The sequence below is a fragment of the Chiloscyllium plagiosum genome, unplaced genomic scaffold (assembly GCF_037043375.1).
Source record: "Chiloscyllium plagiosum isolate Xiang-an unplaced genomic scaffold, Cpla_swu_hap1 HiC_scaffold_27, whole genome shotgun sequence".
Lineage (NCBI taxonomy): Eukaryota > Metazoa > Chordata > Chondrichthyes > Orectolobiformes > Hemiscylliidae > Chiloscyllium > Chiloscyllium plagiosum.
Window position 1 is genome coordinate 63,421,280 of NW_028270165.1, and position 20,452 is coordinate 63,441,731.

General features: G+C 47.1%; 1 protein-coding gene across 2 annotated transcripts in view; it reads right to left on the bottom strand.

Annotated features, from left to right (window-relative positions):
• The window catches only part of LOC148144448 (uncharacterized), a 677,410-nt gene that overhangs the window by 16,158 nt on the left and 640,800 nt on the right, over positions 1-20,452 (bottom strand). The window contains exon 1 of one of the 2 annotated variants that reach the window (XM_087974759.1): positions 1,703-1,871. The exons of the other annotated variant lie outside the window; for it this stretch is intronic. The gene's annotated coding sequence lies outside the window, so the exon portion shown is untranslated. Of the gene's footprint in view, positions 1-1,702; positions 1,872-20,452 lie in introns of those variants that run through there. 2 annotated transcript variants of the gene reach the window in all.

Genomic DNA, 20,452 nt, shown 5'->3' on the forward strand with positions numbered 1-20,452 from the left:
CACGTTCAGACTCACCATGTATCATTTCAGTTTTTGTGACATTAGTATCCAGTTTTCATTGCTGGTATATTTACTCTCCTTGTCCCTTTCTATTGTTCTCTGATATTCATTTTCCACATCACTACATATTATTTTATTAAACAAATTACAAAAACAGTTTACAACAAACAGTTACATTTACAGCTGCATACAAGAGACAGCAATTTTACAAGGGAGAGGAGCAGCAAAGCCAGGCCCCAAACCCTACCATACATTTTTCAGGGACATGAGGACAAACCTCAAATCCCAGTTTCACAAAGATATAAAGAGACAACAGCAGTGACAGTTATACATTAGACAATCCTGTTACATACAAAAGTGCAGACAATACAGACCCAGCAAGCCCCCATCCCTCCCACCTTCCGACCACTCTAAGGCAGCCCGCCCCTACCCACCTTCCGGTTCTCGGTCCACCCCATGCCCCTTCCAGTTCTCGGTCCGCCCTGACACACCTTTCGACCACCTCTAGGACAGCCCGCCCCGGTACCCGCCCAGGGTGACAGCGGTCAGGACAGCCTACCCACCTTCCAGCTTCACAAACCACCCTCAGCACCTTCTGACTACCTCTGGGGCAGCCTGCCCCGGTACCTGCCCGGGGTGACAGCGCTGAGGATGGCTACCCGCCTTCTGGCTCTCGGTCTGCCCCTACGTACCATTGGGCTCTCACCCACCCTGTTGCACCTCCGAGCAGTGGGCTATCCTGGCACACCTTTCGGCCACCTCTAGGACAGCCCGTCCCCTTCCCTGGGACGACAGCGTGTAGGGTAGCCCACAAGCCTTCCGGATCTCAGCCCGCCCCTACGTGCTTTCTGGCTCTCTGCTCTGACACCTTCCGACCACCTCTAGGATAGCCCATCCTGATTACCCCTTATCAGGATGACAGTGCTCAGAACAGCCTACCCACCGTCTAGCTCTCAGGGCGACTGGCATCAGGGTGGCCTACCCACCCTCTGGCTCCACATCACGACATTACTCACCGGTCTTGATTTGGATTGGCCATGCTAAATTGCCCACAGTGCCCAGGGATATGCAGGTTAAGTGGGTTAACCATGGGAAATGCAGGGTTATAGTTTCATAGTAATAGAAGCAGGAGTAGGCCATTTGGCCCTTCCAGCCTACATTAAGATCAGGGCTGATGCATCCATTGTCTAAGCTCCTCTTCCCTGCATTGTCCCAACTACCTTTAATTCCCTGACTTAACAGAGACACTAAGCCTTGCAGTTGTACTGCTACCTGATAACCAAATTATTTCCTTGCGTGGGAATATCCTTCTCTTTGCAAGGACCTATTGTATACTTATCAGCTACTAACCAACACTATCCAGACACTGTGTCGCTGGGCAAAGTGACTTAGGTTCCTCAAATTCCTGCAATTAACAGTTTGTTAATTGTTAAATGATTGTAACCTATATAATCATACAACTCTCTGTTACTCGTCAGAGTGACTTGTGAGCTCCCAAATAGACAGTCAATAACCCAAGGTTTGTGTGTCATGATTACTTATCTAATACTTATTGGTCTACTACGAGTAAGTCACCCACAGCATAATCCACTTCCATCCCCAACATGGATCAAGACGCCATCCTTTTTTGCCAGACAAGTGAATGTATCAAGCTCACGAAACAAAGCCTGTTAAACATTAATAGACACAGATCTAGACCAACCTTTTCCAGAGTCTGTCCCTTCACCTTGATTGACTTTCTTTTACCCGCAGCTCCTACAAACCAACAGCTGAACCCAAGGATGAGAAAAGAAATGGGAAAGAGGGCGAGAAAAGAGAGTGCGGTACTCCCAGATGTTAAACAGAGGAAGGAAGTTACAGTCTGGACTGAAGCTCAATCTTCATTCAGAGAGAGAGGAGCAACAGCAACTTCAGAAGCTCATGGTCGAACTTCCGCATTCAGACAATGGCGGGGGGGGGGGGGGACTCTGATTGGCAGGAGGACCAGGCCCCTTCCGGTCCTTTCGGGTTTCCCAAAGATTGGTCTCCCCGTCCATCCGAACGACGAGGGGCGGGGCCCCATTCCGAGCTCACACATGCGCACCATGAACACTGCTCACGGCCCAAAGAGCGGTTTCTGGATCGCATGGGATTGTGGGTCCTACAACAGCCATTAAAGACGTGAAATCAAGAGTCCCATATGCTGTCTTAACCGTCCTTTTTTATGTGTTAATGATGAACACGTCAAGACCTAATCTTTAATCGATTTTCGATTGATACACTGAGTGAAACACTACAGGTGTTTAACTCTCTATTTCCAGTTCAGTGTCAGTATAACACTCTTTATCTGTCCTCAAATAAGGACCGAATCAAAGCCCGACGTCTGCTCCACCTGAAGGTTGTTTTTTTTAGTTTGCAGTTTCCAATCCTCCGTTTCAATCATTTATTAAAAGTTACTCGTGGTACATGAGCATTGCTGGCTGGCCAGCATTTAGTTCCCCTTGAGAAGGTGATGGTGCCTTCTTCAACTGCTGTGGTCCACACGCTGTCCGGTGACCCATCATGTCCTTACGGAGGGTATTCCAGGATTTAGACCCAGAAACACTGAAGGAGCAGCAATATATTTCCAAGTCAAGATGGTGAGTGGCTTGGAGGGGTACTTGCAAGAGGTTGTGTTCCCAAGTATCTGTTGCCCTGGTCGTTCTAGAGGAAGTGGTTGTTGGTTTGGAAGGCATTTTCTAAGGATCTTTGGTGAATTTCAGTGTTGTGTCTTGTAGATCGTACACACTCCTGCTTCTGAACAGTGGGGCAGAGGGAGTGGATGTATGTGGAGATGGTGCCAATCAAGCAGGCGACTTTTTCCTGGATGGTATCAAGCTTTTTGAATGTTGTTGAAGCTGCACCCATCCAAGCTGGTGGGAGAGTAGTCTATTACACTGCAGACTTGTGATTTGTAGAAGATGGGCAGGGTTTGGGGAGTCACAGTATGCCTGACCTGTTGCCTGCTCTTGTTGCCATTGTGTCTGTGATTAGTCTAGTTGAGTTTCTGGTCAATGGTAAACCCCAAGGATGTTGATAGTGGGGTGTTTAGTGACAGTAACACTGTTGAATATCACGGGGCAGTTGTCAGATTCTCTCTTTTGGGGATGAGTCATTGTTTGGCGTGGCATAAATGTTACTTGCCACTCCTGAGCCCATTGGATATTGTGAAGATCTTGTTGCATTTCAAACTGAACTGCTTCAGTTTGTGAGGAGTTGTGAATCGTGCTGAACATTGTGCAATTATTGGCGAATATCTCCACCTCTGACCTTATGATGGAGGACGGTCATTGATGAAGATGGTTGAGCCTAAGAAGACACTACCCTATGAATTCCTGCAGAGACGTTCTGGAACTGAGATGACTGACCTCCAACAACCAAAGCCATCTCTCTATGTACCAGGTATCCCTGAACAATTCAGATACACAACAATATTTCAAAACTAATTGAAGGAATACAGATGCAACACCCCTCTTCTGGGAGTCTCCAGTGCAAGTTTTTTTGTTCGGGAAACAATCTGATAAGTGTTGACTGTCATCAACCTTTTTGATCTTGGCCACACACACCGCCCCCTGTCCATTCGCCCCCGCCACACACAGCGCTCCCTGTCCATTTCTTCCCCGCCACTCCAGCGCCCCCTAGCCATTCTCCCTCACCACTCACAGCACCCCCGTTCTTTCCTCCCACCACCCACAGCTCCCCCTGTCCATTCCCACCACCAACCACAGCGCCCCTTGTCCATTCTCTCTCCATCCCCAGGTTCTTGCCCATTCTCCCTCTATACTACAAACACCCTGTCCATTCTCTCTCATGCAACTCTCTGTACCCCTGTCGTTTCATTCCTCAGCCCCTGTCTAGTCCATCTCCCCACCTTCTACACCCATCTATTCTCTCTCATCCCACCCTCTGTCCATGTCCATTCTTCCAGCCCCCACCATCCATTCTCTCTCTCTCGCTCCCCCCACCATCTGCCACCCCACCCATTCTCTCTCCCCTGAAATACACCAGGCTCGGAGTCAGAATTGGGGTTCAATGACAGAGTTTATTGCACAAGGAAATACCGGGGCTCTGGGGAGAGAAGCACTTTTTTTTATTTCAAAATATACTTTATTCATAGAAATAAATCTTTGGTACTTGTACAATTTGTCATGTCGTTCATAGATATATACATTGCATGTCTTCACATTACAAAGAACAGATTAAATTAATTGAATTTACAGAAATCCTATTTACAGTTCCCTTTATTAACCATCCAGTCTCTTATTATTTAGCTGTGGCTTCATCAAGATCCACCTACTGAGTGGGTGCCCTGTTTAGAACAGAATTTTTTTTTATTTCAAAAATATACTTTGTTCATAAAATACTTTGGTGATCTGTACAACTGGACATGCCATACATATGTAAACATTCCATTTGTTTGCATTCCGAAAACAGAGTAATCATTCCTGTTTACAGGTCGGTACGATTACATTTTTAGCTGAGGCATCAGCAGGGCCCAAATGACTGCGTGGGCCCCCTGTTCTTCTTTAGGCAGGCAGATGTTACACGGTGGTCTTTCCCCACTGCGCCTTGGTGGCAGCTGCCCCAAGCTTCAGTGCGTCCCTCAACACATATTCCTGGACCTTGGAATGTGCCAGTCTGCAACACTCAGACAGGGTCAACTCCTTCAGCTGGAAGATCAACAGGTTTCGGACCGCCCAGAGAGCGTCCTTCACTGAGTTGATGATCCTCCAGGCACAGTTGATGTGTGTCCCTGGGAACAGGCCATAGAGCACGGAATCCCGCGTCATGGCACTGCTCGGGACGAACCTCAACAAACACCACTGCATTCCTCTCCAGACTTCTTCTGCATAGGCACATTCCAGAAGGAGGTGTGTGACAGTCTCGTCCCCCCCCCCCGCAGCCGCTTCGAGGGCAGCATGCGGTGCGGCTGAGAGTCTGGGCATGCATAAAGGATCTCACAGGCAGAGCCCTTCTCACCACCAGCCAAGCCATGTCTTGGTGCTTGTTGGAAGTTCTGGTGATGAGGCATTCTGCCAAATGGCTTTGACAGTCTGCTCAGGGAACCGCTCGATAGAATCCGCCCTCTCCTTTTCCCAAAGGGTCTCAAGGACACTACGTGCTGACCACTTCCTGATGGACTTGTGGTCAAAGGTGTTTTTCTTCACAAACTTCTCCACGAAGGACAGGTGATACGGAACGGTCCAACTACTCGGAGTGTTCCGTGGCAGCGAGGCCCAACTTTCGCAACACCGGGGACAGGTAGAACCTCAATACGTAGTGACACTTGGTGTTTGCGTACCGGGGATCCACGCACAGCTTGATGCAGCCACACACAAAGGTGGCCATCAGGGTGAGGGGAGAGAAAGACACCAACAGCACAGTGTCAGCTGCGAGACTTCTCTCGATCCAGAGCACACGTCAAGAAACCTTTATACATCTTATGATACAATCGGTCAGGGATGAGATTATTGTCTTTGCAACATGATTTGTTTATGGTAATCATTGTAGAATCGTTGATAGTTTCGGTACAGTCTTTGTCAGTTCCAGCACAGCCTTTGTTAATTTCCGCACAGTCGTCAGTTTCAGTGCAGACATTGTCCATTTCAATGTCTGCATGGAAATCCATTGTTGTAGTAATGGGCGCTAATTGCTCTTCCTGAGAAGGGGGATTCCTGCAGCCCTGGCTATTAGCATTTGGTATTGAGTCTGTATCATGCTGTTAGCACTTGTATAAGAGGTGTTGGCTGGACCCAGACACTTCGGCGGGCAGTGTTCATTACTCATGTGTATTCTCTCCCCCACCCGCCTTAAACTAATCACCTGGGTTGTGAGTCCATTGTGCTGGTATTCTGGTGGCCCCAGGCAGTGTTGTATCAGCTCTGTGTTTCTCTCCATATTGTGATCCGGCGGCCATCTTGTGTGTCAAGATGGCCAACTGATGGCTCAGTGGCCACCTTGTGTATCTGTGTGCCTAGTGTCACCCTGCCCTGTGCCATCTCCCACTTCTCCGCCACGCCCACTCTTTCTCCCCCACCCAATTTCTCTATCAACCCCACTCATTCTCTCTCTCTGTACCCTCTAGTCTCTCTCTACCCCCACCCTCTGCCCCCCGTCCATTTTCTCTCTCTCTGTCCCCCATCCATTCAGTCGCTTTTCTCCCCAGCCCCCACCACACCCGTCCTTTCTCGAGCCTCGAACCATCTTTGACCACTGTATCAAACCTTTCAAAGGACAGAGCGAGGGAGATAATGGATAGTAATGACTCTGCCTGGGAGTCAGGAGGGGTGAGAAATGGCTGATCTTCAAAATTGAGAATACCTAAAATATATTCAGAAACATCATTAAAGTGAGAAAGCACGTTCAAGTTTTTTAAAAGAGCTGCTGAAATCTTTCTGAAACTTTCACTGAAATAAGCGCAGTCAGGCCACTGCTCAGGAGAGGCTGGAAGGGGTGAATGGGCGAAGGTGAGCATTGCGGATGCTGGAGATTAGAGTCAAGATTAGAGTGGTGCTGGAAAAGCACAGCCGGTCAGGCAGCATTTGAGGCTTTTGCCTGAAACATTGATGTTCCTGCTCCTTGGATGCTGCCTGACCTGCTGTGCATTTCCAGCACCACTCTGATCTTGACTGTAAGGGGTGAATGGCCTAGTCCTCGTCTTGTGAAGTTGGTTCCAACTATCTAGAAATAGCGTCACAGAGCACAGAAACATACCCTTCGGTCTATGCCGACCAGATATCCTAAATTAATCTAGTAACCCATTTGCCAGCATTTGGCCCCTTATCCCTCTGAATCTGTCCTATTCATATCCCCATCCAGATGCATTTTAAATATTATCATTGTACTAGCCTCCACCACTTCCTCTGGCTGACACGCACCAGCGTCTGTGCAAAAAGGTTACCCCTCAGAAATCTTTCCCCTCTCACCCTAAACCCATGCCCTCCACTTCTGGACTCGGGGTAAACCTGGGGAAAAGACATACCAAAGTTGAGCAGCCAGACAGAATGCAAAAGTAATACAATGTCGAATCACAGGGAAAAACAAATTGTGGCTCTACCCCTTTTTTCCTATTGGCATTTGGACTCTTAACATCTGACAGAAACACCAGCATTGAAAAGTGTGGTGCTGGAAAAACACAGCAGACCAGGCAGCATCCGAGGAGCAGGAGAATCGACGTTTCGGGCATAAGCCCTTCTTCAGGAATCTTATGCCCGAAACGTCGATTCTCCTGCTCCTCGGATGCTGCCTGGCCTGCTGTCTTTTTCCAGCACCACACTTTTCAACTCTGGTCTCCAGCACCTGCAGTCCTCACTTTCTCCAAGAAACACCAGCATCCCCAGTGAACATACTGCGCATGTTTTCCGGTGTCAGTAACGCAGTGCACATACCCACCGGTGTCAGCTAAACACTGGGCATCCTCATCGCTTTCCGCAAAAAATGGTGCGCGACCTTCCTTTGATGGTCCAATAGGGAACCGTGGAGGACCAAAACAAAACTGGTCCTCCTGCCAATCAGAGCCACCCCATTGTCTGAATGCGGAAGTTGGACCATGAGTTTCTGAAGCTGCTACTCCTTCTCCTCTCTTTCTGAATCAACATTGAGCTTCACCCAGACTGCAAACTCCTTCCTCTGTCTGAGATCTGTGAGTACGGCACTTTTTTTTCTCGCCTCCTTTTCCATTTCTATTTGTTCCGGAGTTCAATTGTTGGCTTGCAGCAACTGAAAGGAAAGGGGGTGAACCCAGGGAGGGAACAGACTCTGGAAACGTGGTCCAGGTCTGTGTCTCAATTGGCAAAATAGACAGGCAGGAGGCTGGAAGGACACAGCAAATCAGGCAGCATCAGGAGGTGGAGAAGTCGATGTTTCGGGTGTAACCCTTCCTCAGGACTGGGGATGGGGCTGGGGCTGGGGCTGGGGCTGGGGCTAAGGCTAAAGTGGGGATAGGTGAAGATAGGGAGAGGGTATGGCCTGATTAGTCAGTGGGTGGAAGAAATCAGGTTGGTGGCAGGAAGGAGTGGTAGTGAGGGGCATGGGGCTGAGAAGGGAGTCGGGTGATGGAAAGGGAAGTTATTTGAAATTGGAGAACTCGATGTTGGGTCCTGCAGGCTGTAGTCTGCCCGGGCGGAAGATGGGATGTTGTTCCCTAATTTGCAGTTTGGTTCGTTGTGGCAATAGAGGAAGCCTATGATGTTCTTGTCAGAAAGGGAGTGGGAAGGGGAATTAAAATCGATGGTGACTGGGAGGTCTGGTCAGCCTCTGCGGACCCAGCTGTGATGCTCGCCAATCCGTTCCCCAAGTTTACGCTCAGTCTCCCCGAAGCAGGGAAGACCACAATTTGCAAACACGTGGCAAATGCTGTCCCACAATGTGAAGTTATAGCCTTTGCTATGGAAAAAAAAGCAGAAAGACAGTGTATTGTTTAAATGGTGATACTTTGGGATGTGGAGAAAGTGAGAACTGCAGATGCTGGAGATCAGAGGCAAAGTGTGGTGCTAGAAAAAGGCAGTAGGTCAGGCAGCATCTGAGGACCATGAGAGTCGACATTTCGGTCCCGAGCACTTCATCAGGAATGATATGTGAATGGACAAAGGGTCTGATTCGGTTCTATATAACTCTAATCATCTTCAGTGAGAGCAGAAGTGTGATTGTGAAGGCTGGAGTTTAAGAGGAGCTTTCAAAGATGTTTGCCCTTAATGGGAGCAGAAGAAGTTACAATGAAATCTTGCATTTCTGAGACAGCAACTGAGTGAGTGAGTAAATCCGAGGTTTTGGTGCAAAGTGGGAATTCATTCCACTGTGAGGATGAAGCTCTACTTAATGAGTCATTTCTGCTGGTGAATGAAACCAGGCTCAAGATTAGGAGGAGTAGATTTAGGACAGAGTTGAGGAGGAACTGCTTTTCCTGGAGTGTAGTGAATCTATGGAATTCTCTGCCCCAGGAAGCAGTAGAGACAGATTCATTAAGTATGTTCAAGACACAGTTGGATGGATTTTTGCAGTGGTAGGGGAATTAAGGGTAGTTGGGACAATGCAGGGAGGAGGATCTCAGATGATGAATAGATCAGCCATGATCTTAATGAATGGCGGAGCAGGTTGGATGGGCCAAATGGCCTTCTCCTGCTTCTATTACTAGGTAACTGTGTAACCCTGCATTTCCCATGGCTAACCCACCTAACCTGCACATCCGTCATCATTATAGGCAATTTAGCATGGCCAATTCAAATCAAATCAAGGTGATGTGGGAAATGAACATTAGAGAAAGGGACAAGGACAGTAAATGTACCAGCAAAATGTACCAGGATTCTAAAGATCACAAAAATTGAAACGGTGAGTCTGAACGTGTGCCGCATTGTAACAAAATTGAATGAATTGACTGCACACATTGAAGTGAATAATTATGGTCTGAGACTCCTTACAGAGACATGGCTTTAGGATGGCAAGGATTAGATTCTGTATATTGAGGGTGTTGTGTAATGGGTAGCTTGGTAAAGGTAGAGGGTTGGGCACTGCTAATCAAAGCACTGATCACATGGTAGTCTGATGTCAGCTCAGGTTTCAGGGCCTGGTGTGTCTGTCCACTGTTGATCTCCCTGTTCCCAAGGAGTATGTCGGTCTGTGCTCAGCTCTGCTGGATTTCTGCTGAAGCTTTGTCCCCTTTTTCACCTTCTGGAACAATAAAGCATTCAGTCAACCGAGCCCCAACCTACAATCTCCCAGCCTGTCAGCCATCCAGGCACAGTGTAATCACAGCAGGGGATCTCACAAGAAAAATGAAACCAAATTAGAAATGACTTAGGTGCTCGTGTTTAATGTTTGTTCATGAGAAAGTGGACCACAAATGGGGCTCTCCCAGGATTCTTATACTATCCCACTTGAGGAATTCTCTCTCTTACATCTAACTATGAGAACCCAGCTATGATTTACAACAATATTTACACCAACAGAAGTAAGGCACCTGTTCTCAAATAGACAGAGACATACAGGATGGAAATAGACATTTTCTCTCTCATGCGCGCGCACACACACACACAAGTTCACGGGAATAAATGCACATTTGCAGAGCTGAGCTCAAATGTCACTTTTTGTTCTAAAACTTTAAGTTCGCTTGATAAGGTGCTTTCCAGGAAGTTCTGGGATTTGCATATTAATGATACCTGCAACCCTTTTGAAAAGATGAAAGACTTAACAATCCAGGTTTGTTCAATGTATCATTTCAGTGGCAGGACACTGTCATGTTTTTCTATAAATTCTGTGTCTTATTATTTTATTCTCCACAACCACTTGATGAAGGAACAGCGCTCCAAAAGCTAGTGCTTCTAAATAAACCTGTTGGACTATAACCTGGTGTTGTGTGATTTTTAACTTTGTCCAGGTTAGGGGGGAATTGCTATGCTAAATTACCCATAGTGCCCAGGGATGTGCAGGTTAGGCGTGATAGTCAGGGAGTAGAGCAACAGGTGCAGGGATGTGGGTGGGTCAGTGTGAACTCGTCGGGCCGAGTGGCCTCCTTCCACACTGTGGGGATTCTGTGAAGGGAAGGAATTCCTGCAAACTATGCAGGGCAGTGCGGGCTAGCCAGCCGGTCGGCCGCGACCCACCCCTTCCTCTCGTCCCTTTTCCCATTCCCTACCCCACCCCTGACCCATTGAAGGCGTCACAACGCGGAAGTGGCCCTGTCAGTTTGCATGAAACTCCCTCCCTCTCGGCAAATCTTCATCCTGGGAGTGTGTGGGGGGGAATCTGTTCACTTGTGGCAACTGGAGTGAATCCAGGGAGGCAGCAGACTCCGCAAACTCAGGTATGTGTCTTAATTACCCGGGCGAGGAGGGACAGAAGGATGGGGTGGGGCTGTTTTCCCCATCGCGCCAGAGTCTGAGACTTTTATAAAATCATGAGGGGTATGGATAGGGTAAATAGACAAGGTCTTTCCCTTGGGATGGGAAAGTCCCAAACTGGAGGGTCATAGGTTCAGGGTGAGGGCAGTGGGGAGATGTAAAAGAGACCTCAGTGGCAACTTTTTCATGAAAAGGGTGGTGCTTTTATGGAATGAGCTGCCAGAGGAAGTTGTGGGGACTGCTAGAATTCCAACAGTTAAAAGGTATCTGGATGGGTGTATGAATACAAAGGGTTCAGTGGATCGGGGCCAAGTGATGGCAAATGTGACTGGAGTCATAGAGATGTACAGCACAGAAACAGACCCTTCGGTCCAACTCGTCCTTGCTGACAAGATAGCCAACCCAATTTAGTCCCAGCTGTCAGCACCCGGCCCATATAGGGGCCAAGTGATGGCAAACATGACTAGATTAATTTAGGATATCTGGGCAGATTGGGCCAATGAGTCTGTTTCCGTGCTGTGTGACTCTAATTGTCCTCGGTGAAAGCAGAATTGTGGTTGTGAAGGCTGGACTTTCAGAGCATGTTTTGCCCTGACTGGGAGCAGAAGAGTTTGACTGAAGTGTGTCAGTGTTAATGCCTTGATGTCTCCGTTTGCTCCCACCTTCCTGGGGTCATTGACCATTTTGCGTCTGGTCCTTCCTCAAGAAGCTGCATTGCAGGTTCACCCTGAATTGACACTTTTTGTTTACTTCCCAAAATCAGACCTGCTCACTCTCAGCAGGATCCCAGTGTTGTGAAAGATATTAACTTTCAGGTGGAGATATCCAAAATTCAGAGAGATGTCAGTCTTGATGTTTTTGCTTTTTCTGCCCCTGTAAGATCCTGAATCAGCACCTTCAGGAGAATTAGTTAGAGCAGAGTGAGAACAGAGGGGAAGGGAGAGTGGGATGGTGCTTTCAATTTTGTGGAATAACAAAAGAATATTCCACAGAAAGTAGAATTGCTTGTTCTGAATTTCTACCCTGCACTGATAGTGATGACTTTTGTAATCTCTTTTTGCAGAGTATTTGAATATCTGAAGTCAGAAGATTCAAAGTCAACAGATGAAGGGCTTATGCCTGAAACATTGACTCTCCTGCTCCTCGGATGCTGCCTGACCTGCTGTGATTTTCCAATGCCACACATTTCGACACTGACTCTCCAGCGTCTGCAGACCTCACTTTGACATCACTGTCTGACAGACATTCGGACCGCAACAATTTTCAACTGAAATACTGCGAGAAGGAGCAAAGCTTTTTGGTTCCTGTTTGGGTACGTTTTCAGCATCAGTGGGACTGGATGAGAGACCCTACAGCGCACTGAGTGTGGAGCGTGTAACCGCTATACAGCCTGGAAAGAGGAATTGATGCCAGGGAGGGGCTTGTATGCGTGTTTGTGTGTAACTGAAGCGTCGGCCATGGAGAAACCCGAGGAATCCCACCTTTTGGAGAAACGATGGAAGTGTGATGACTGCGGGAAAAGCTTCTGTTTCCCATCTACCGTGGACTCTCATCGGCGCAGCCACACCGAGGAGAGGCCGTTCCCTTCCCCGTGTGTGGGAAGGCCTTCAGCAATTCCTCCACCCTGCTGACCCACCGGCGGGTCCACACAGGTGAGAGGCTGTTCACCTGTTGTCAGTGCAAGAAGGCTTACACCTGCTCCTCCGCCCTGCGGAGGCACCAGCGAGTTCACCTGTAGGGGAATTGAAACAGTGATGGCCAAGTTGCATCCTTAACCTGGTCTGGCCTACACATGACTCCAGGTTCACAGCAGTGTGGTTGACTCTACACTGTCCCACCCCTCCTCACTCGGCAAATGAGAGGGGAGAAACTTACTTGGAGACAGAGTATGGATTGAAATTATTGAGTGAGGCAATACTTCCTCTGGGTTACAGCTGGACCAAGGATCCAATTACAAAGGGACGACTGGGTGCTAACCAATAATAAAGCATGTGAGGTGATGGTTGGGGGGGGGGAAATGCATGTACTTTGACCTTGAGCTGTTTAAAAAGCAGCAACTTTTTCTCTGCCTTTTTGCAGGGGGATCTGAAGCTGTAACAAAGTTGGGTTGCAATAAAAGTTATCTGAACTTACCGCCGGGCTCAGACTCTCATTGAAAGCTTTGAGCTCCAAGAGGTTTTGTTTTAAAGCTGCTTATTTCTTTCAGCCTCCTGCACTAAGCTTCCAATGTTGTCTATCAGATGGAGCAGTGAATGAGCCAGTATCATTAGAAATTGTAAGTTTTTCAGGAGTGTAGAGTGCATCATTTCATCGGCATTGTAAAGTTTACTGGCAGCGTCGGGAGGTGTGGGCTGTGTTCAGTGGAAACGATGTGGAGGAGCCGGTGGTGGACTTGGCCTGGGTAAAGTGAAAAATCACACAACACCAGGTTATAGTCCAACAGGTTTATTTGGAAGCACTAGCTTTCGGAGCGCTGCTGCTTCATCGGGTAGCTGTGGAGCCGGATCAAAAGACACAGAATTGATAGCAAAAGCTCACAGTGTCATGCAACTGATAGGATATACTGAATAAACCTAGATTGCTGTTCAGTCTTCCATCTTTGAGAATGGATTGCGGGTTTTGGTTCATTAATCTGTAAATCCCAGAACATCTTTTCAGTTACGTTCTTGAGATGACTTAAGGTTTTATTTTAAAAAATGCGTACAGCTCAGACAATGCATTAAATGTGTGAGGTTCGAGCCTGTCACACCCCAATCTTGGATCAGACTGGTTCTAGTTCCAAAGTAGGAATTTATAAAATATTACATGGATTGACTGCCTGCAGTTTCTGCACTTCTTTGAGCAAAGTAGAATGCACCTGCAAATAATTCTGCCAATTCAAATTCACTTCTTGGAGTTATTTGTGTGTGTGCATGTGAGTTTGTGTGCATGCTTTGTATAGAGTATAAGCCTGTGAGAGTGTTGGGGGGTGTATGTGTGTGTATATGTATGAGAGAAGTATGAATAAAAGCAGGGGGTTGCATTTTGCTGAAACAAGGAAGGATGGATCTATACAGGTGATGGTAGGGCCTTGAGCCTTGTTGGAGAACAGAGACATGGGAGGATTCAGGTGCATAGCTGCATCACTAGGAGACAGGGTGGTTAAGAAGGTGTTTAGCACACTTGCCTTCATTGTTCACACCATTGAGTATAGGGGATGGGACATCATGTTGAGGTTGTACAGGATGTTGGTGAGGCCACTTTCAGAGTACTCAGTACAGTTCTGGTGGCCCTGTAATAGGAAGAATACTATTAGAGAGGGTTTAATAAAGATTTACCAGGAGGTTGTAAGGACTGGAGAGTTTGAGTTATAAGCAGAGACTGGGACACTTTTCACTGAAGTGCAAGAGGTTGAGTGGTGATGTCATTGAGATTTATAAAACCATGAGAAGTGGAGGTAAGGTGAATAGCAAAGGGCTCTTCCTTAGTGTAGAGGTGCTCAAAACGGAGGCATATTTTTAAAAGTGAGGGGAGAGAAATTTAAAAGGAGCCTGAGGGACAACGTTTTGGTACAGGGTGGTTTGCATATGGAATGAACTTGCTGAGGAAGTGGTAGATGCAGGTACAGTTACAACATTTAAGCGAAATTCAGATGGGTACATGAATAGAAAGGTTTAGAGGGATATGGGCCAAATGTAAGTAAGTGGGACTAGTTATTTTGGGAATCCTGGTCGGTATGGACGGGTTGGACCGAAGGGTCTGTTTCTGTGCTGTCTACCTCTATGAACCAGAAGTGATCTTATTGAAACCAGTAGAATTCTGAAAGGGGCTTGACAGGATAGATGCCAATAAAATGCTCCTTTGTGTGGAGGGTCATAGAATGCCAACAATGTGGAAGCAGGTCATTCAGCCCATCTATTAACACTGGCCCTCTGAAGAGCATCCCACCCATACCTAACCCCCTTCTCCATATTTCCCATGGCTAATCCACCCTAACCTACACCCTAAAATACAGAAGAGGAAGTGTTGGATGTCTTGAAACATAAAGGTGGATAAATCCCCAGGACCTGATCCGCTGTAGCCTAGAACTCCGTGGGAAGATAGAGAAGTGATTGCTGGGCCTGTTGCTGAGATATTATCATCAATAGTCACAGGTGAGGTGCCAGAAGACTGGAGCTTGGCTAACATGGTTCTACTGTTTAAGAAGGGTGATAGACCAGTAAGCCTGATGTCATTGGTGGGCAAGTTGTTGGAGGGAGTCCTGAGGGACAGGATGTACATGTATTTGGAAAGGCAAGGACTGATTAGGGATAGTCAAATGACATTGTGCGTGGGAAATCATGTCTCACAAACTTGATTGAGTTTTTCTGAAGAAGTAACAAAGAGGATAGATGAGGGCAGAGCAGTAGATGTGATTTATATGGACTTCAGTAAGGCATTAAACAAAGGTTCCCCATGGGACACTGATTAGCAAGGTTAGATCTCACGGAATACAGGTAGAACTAGCCATTTGGTTACAGAACGGGCTCAAAGGTAGAAGACAGAGGGTGGTGGTGGAGGGTTATTTTTCAGACTGGAGGCCTGTGACCAGTGGAGTGCCGCAAGGATCGGTACTGGGCCCTCTACGTTTTGTCATTTACATAAATGATTTGGATGCGAGCATAAGAGGTACAGTTAGTAAATTTGCAGATGCCACCAAAATTGGAGGTGTAGTGGACAGCGAAGAGGGTTACCTCAGATTACAACAGGGTCTGGACCCGATGGGCTGAGAAGTGACAGATGAAGTTTAATTCAGATAAATGTGAAGTGCTGCATTTTGGGAAAGCAAACCTTAACAGGACTTCTTTACTTCATAGTAAGGTCCTAGGGAGTCTTGCTGAACAAAGAGACCTTGGAGTGCAGGTTCATAGCTCCTTGAAAGTGGACTTGTAGGTAGATAGGATAGTGAAGAAGGCATTTGGTATGCTTTTCTTTATTGGTCAGAGTATTGAGTACAGAAGTTGGGAGGTCATGTTACGGCTGTACAGGACATTGGTTAGGCCACTGTTGGAATATTGCGTGCAATTCTGGTCTCCTTCCTATCAGAAAGATATTGTGAAACTTGAAAGGGTTCAGAAAAGATTTACAAGGATGTTGCCAGGGTTGGAGGATCTGAGCTACAGGGAGAGACTGAACAGGCTGGGGCTGTTTTCCCTGGAGCGTCGGAGGCTGAGGGGTGACCTTATAATGGTTTACAAAATTATGAGGGACATGGATAGTATAAATAGACCAAGTCTTTTCCCTGGGGTCGGGGAGTCCAGAACTCGAGGGCATAGGTTTAGGGTGAGAGAGGCAAGATATAAAAGAGACCCAAGGGGCAACATTTTCATGCAGAGAGTGGTACGTGTATGAAAAGAGCTGCCAGAGAATATGGTGGAGGCTGGTACAATTGCAACATTTAAGAGGCATTTGGATGGGTATATGAATAGGAAGAGTTTGGAAGGATATGGGCCAGGTGCTGGCAGGTGGGACTAGATTGGATTGGGATATCTGGTTGGCATGGACGGATTGGACCAAAGGGTCTGTTTCCATGCTGTACATCTCTATGACTCTAAAAACAAGTTGTAGACAAGTAAAAAGGCTGACCAGGCAAGGAGGTGGTTAACAACCTCAGGGCATCCCTCTTAAACCATGCATCTTGTTTGTTTACAAATTAAACATGCTTCAGCTCTTTTCCTAACTGCTTTCTGGAAATCTGGGTGACACCAGGTTTGTAATACAGTACTAACCATTCCCTCCTTGCCCACATGTGCACATAATCAATTGAAAAAGGCAGCAGCAAAGAAGGAACACAAACTAGTCCATCAGGGGTCACCCACATTTCGGTTTGAGTATCGAGGGAGTACCCTATTTGAGGCCATAGTTTGTGCTGCTCAGTAGGGGGCCTCCCCTGTGATTTCAGTCCCTTACCCAGGCCTGGCATACCTGTCCCCATATTGTCTCTATTCGGGTTTTGCTGGGGACCCAATGGGACCAAAGGTTTGGGGTGTCAGGGTGCCTGCTTGGCAGCAGCATCCATCTGCTCATTCCTTTGGAGACTGTATCCATTGCCTCAGCATGAGCTGAACATCTTGAAAGCTGCCAGATTGATTGGACAAAACAGCATTACTATTCATCTGCCCCATGGGGGTTGTTCCCACAAGTCTCTGTAATCATGGGTCACACCAAAAGCACAGTGAGAGTTGAAGATCTCAACCCCCAGCAGGGCTCTCTCAGTTCTGAGATTGGTCACATCAACAGCAAGCTTCAGCAAGGTTTCAGGCTTTAATTTGTAATGGTCGGGCAAAGATTTGTCCAGCAAGACAGATATTAAAAGATTCTGTGTTCCTTGAAGAAACTGCGTGATTAACTTGGAATAAAATATCAATTTTCATATGTTTCCAAAGAGACAGTACAGTCTTAATTACAGAGTAAATCCAATAAAATTACATAATGGACAACAGATTAACCCAATGATATTTCCTGGGAAACAATGTTGTTTCACATGCATTATCTCCTCATACCTGTGCTTCAAGGTTAGCTAGGATGGTCAGTAATGTCCTATCTAGCTGAATTAGATCCATACTATGAAGAAGGCATTGTTTGCTTAATCTGTGATTCAGTTAGCTCAGGAATGCAGAAATGCAGCTTTTAGCCATTTTAAACACAGTGTTAATTTGCAGTCTGAAGACATGTTTTATATTACTTTATATTGAGATGCCATTTTGTGTTTAATAAAAGCTCCTGACAACAGCCTAAATCTACATATTAGATCCTCATCTGGTGTGGATCTGCTCCGTCACTCAAAACAAAACTAGATTTACAATTTAAGGTCATACATGCTATTCTGCTAAATTAATCCAGTTGATTTTTTTGGTTTAAAAATGTGAACATTTCGTGAACAGTTCTTCCAGTTAATCACTGAATATTCAAATTTCTCTTCAAAATTAAAGATCATAACAGAACTGGGTGTCATTGTGGGATTTTGAATTTGGAGGGTGTGCTTGTGAAGGTTGAATGAACAATATTTCAAAGTGAATGTTATCGTGTTCAGTACTAAGACTTTCTGGAGATGAAAAATTTGCCTTTGTGTGTTTTGCAACACTTAACCAAGGTCAGTTCCATAGAATATGCAGTCAGGTTGATGCGAGAGTTAAGAGCTGGGGCAAACATCAGAAATAATGGAGGCAGGAGCACAGCAATTAGAGTTAGAAAGTTAGCCAAAAATATAAAAACAGGAAGGAAAGTTTTGTCACTTTGTTAACTTTTTAAAGAAAAGCTAAGTGTTGGTTCTGTAAAAAATGAGTCTGGGGATTCAATAACGGAGGATAAAGAGATGGCAGATGAATTGAAAAGAGCTTGAATCTGTCTTCAGTAGAGAGGATACAAGTAACACCCTAGAACTAGCTGGAAATCAGGAACTGAAAGGGAAGGAGGAACTGAAGACAATTACAATTACCAGGGAAGTAGTACTGAGTAAACTGTTGGAACTACAAGCTCACAAGTCCCAGGGGTCCAAAGGATTTCATTCTAGACCCTTAAAGAAAAATTAGCTAGTGATATAGTTAATGCATTGGTTTTAATTTTCCAAACCTTATTAGTTTCAGAGAAGGTTTCTGTAGATTGGAAAACTCCTTTCTTCAAAAAGGCAGACCGAGAACAGGAAACTGCAGACAATTTACCTTAACATATGCCATAGGGAAAATGTTCAAAGCTATGATTAAAGATGTGATGACAGGGCACTTGTATAAGTTCAGGCAGCGTGAATGTGTTTTTGTCAATGGGAAATAATGTTGTAATAATGTTTTGAAGAACTGCCTCTCCCAACTGCGACTGAGCTGATAAATCTCCGACAGGGAATGGAATCTGTTAGCACACTCCCCGCATTTCCACGACTTCTCTGTCGTTCTGGTGTCCTTTTGGCTCCCGGATTCTGATGAACAATTGAAACTGTGATCACACTCAGGAAATGTGTGCAGTTACTCCCTGCTGCGAATACTACAATATTACTTCAGTCTGTGTAACTGGTTACAGCTCCATCCCATAGACAGCTCACTGGGGCACACTCTCTCTCAACAAGGGCAAAAGACATACAAAAGTGGAGTAACCAGACAAAATGCAGAAGCAATAAAATGTCGAACCACAGGGGAAAGAAATTGTGGCTCCACCCCGTTTATCACTGTTGGCATTTGGACACTTAAAATCTGTCAATAACAGCAGCAGCCTCAAAGAGCATACTGCGCATGTTTGCCAGTGTCAGCAACGCAGTACGCATGCTCGCTGGTGTCAGCAAAAAATAGTGCTCATGCTAATCACTATTGGCAAAAGAGGCGTGGGTTGAAACTTTATTGCTGGAACAGCACAGCAGGTCAGGCAGCATCCAGGGAACAGGAGATTCGACGTTTCGGGCACAGGCCCTTCTTCAGGAATGAGCAGAGAGTGTTCAGCAGGAGAAGATAATAGGCAGGGAGGAGGGACTTGGAGGAGGGGCGTTGGAAATGTGATAGGTGGAAAGAGGTCAAGGTGAGGGTGATAGGTCGGAGTAGGATGGAGGCGGAGAGGTCAAGAAGAAGACTGCAGGTCAGGAAGGCGGTGCCGGGCTGGAGGGATTCGGCTGAGACAAGGTGGGGGGAGGGGGGATGAAGAAACTGGTGAAGTCCAAGTTCATCCCCTGTGGTTGGAGGGTTCCCAGTCGGAAGATAAGACGCTCCTCCTCCGACCGTCACGTTGTTGTGGTTTGGCGGTGGATGAGTCCAATGACCTGCATATCCTCGGTGGAGTGGGAGGGGGAGTTGAAATGCTGTGCTACAGGGTGGTTGGGTTGGTTCGTCCAGGTGGCCCAGAGGTGCTCTCTGAATCGCTCCGCAAGTAGGCGGCCTGTCTCCCCAATATAGAGGAGGCCACACCGGCTGCAGCGGATGCAGTAGATGATGTGGGTGGAGGTGCAGGTGAATCTGTGGCGGATATGGAAGTTTCCTTTGGGGCCTTGGAGAGAAGTGAGGGGGGAGGTGTGGGCGCAAGTGTTGCACCTCCTGCGGTTGCAAGGGAAGGTGCCGGGAGTGGAGGTTGGGTCGGTGGGGGGTGTGGATCTGACAAGGGAGTCGCGGAGGGAGTGGTCTCTACGGAAAGCTGATAGGGGAGGGGAGGGAAATATATCCTTGGTGCTGGGGTCTGTTTGGAGGTGGCGGAAGTGACGGCGGATGATGCGCTGTACATGGAGATTGGTGGGGTGGTAGGTGAGGACCAGTGGGGTTCTGTCCTGGTGGCGGTTGGAGGGGCGGGGCTCAAGGGCGGAGGAGCGGGAAGTGGAGGAGATGCGGTGGAGGGCACCGTCGACCACGTCGGGGGGGAAATTGCGGTCCTTGAAGAAGGAGGCCATCTGTGTTGTACGTGTTTTGAACTGGTCCTCCTGGGAGCAGATGCGGCGGAGACGAAGGAATGGGGAGAATGGGATGGCGTTTTTACAGGGGGCAGGATGGGAGGAGGTGTAGTCCAGGTAGCTGTGGGAGTCGGTTGGTTTGTAGTAGATGTCCGTGTTGATTCGGTCGCCTGAGATAGAAACAGAAAGGTCTAGGAAGGGGAGGGAGGAGTCCGAGACTGTC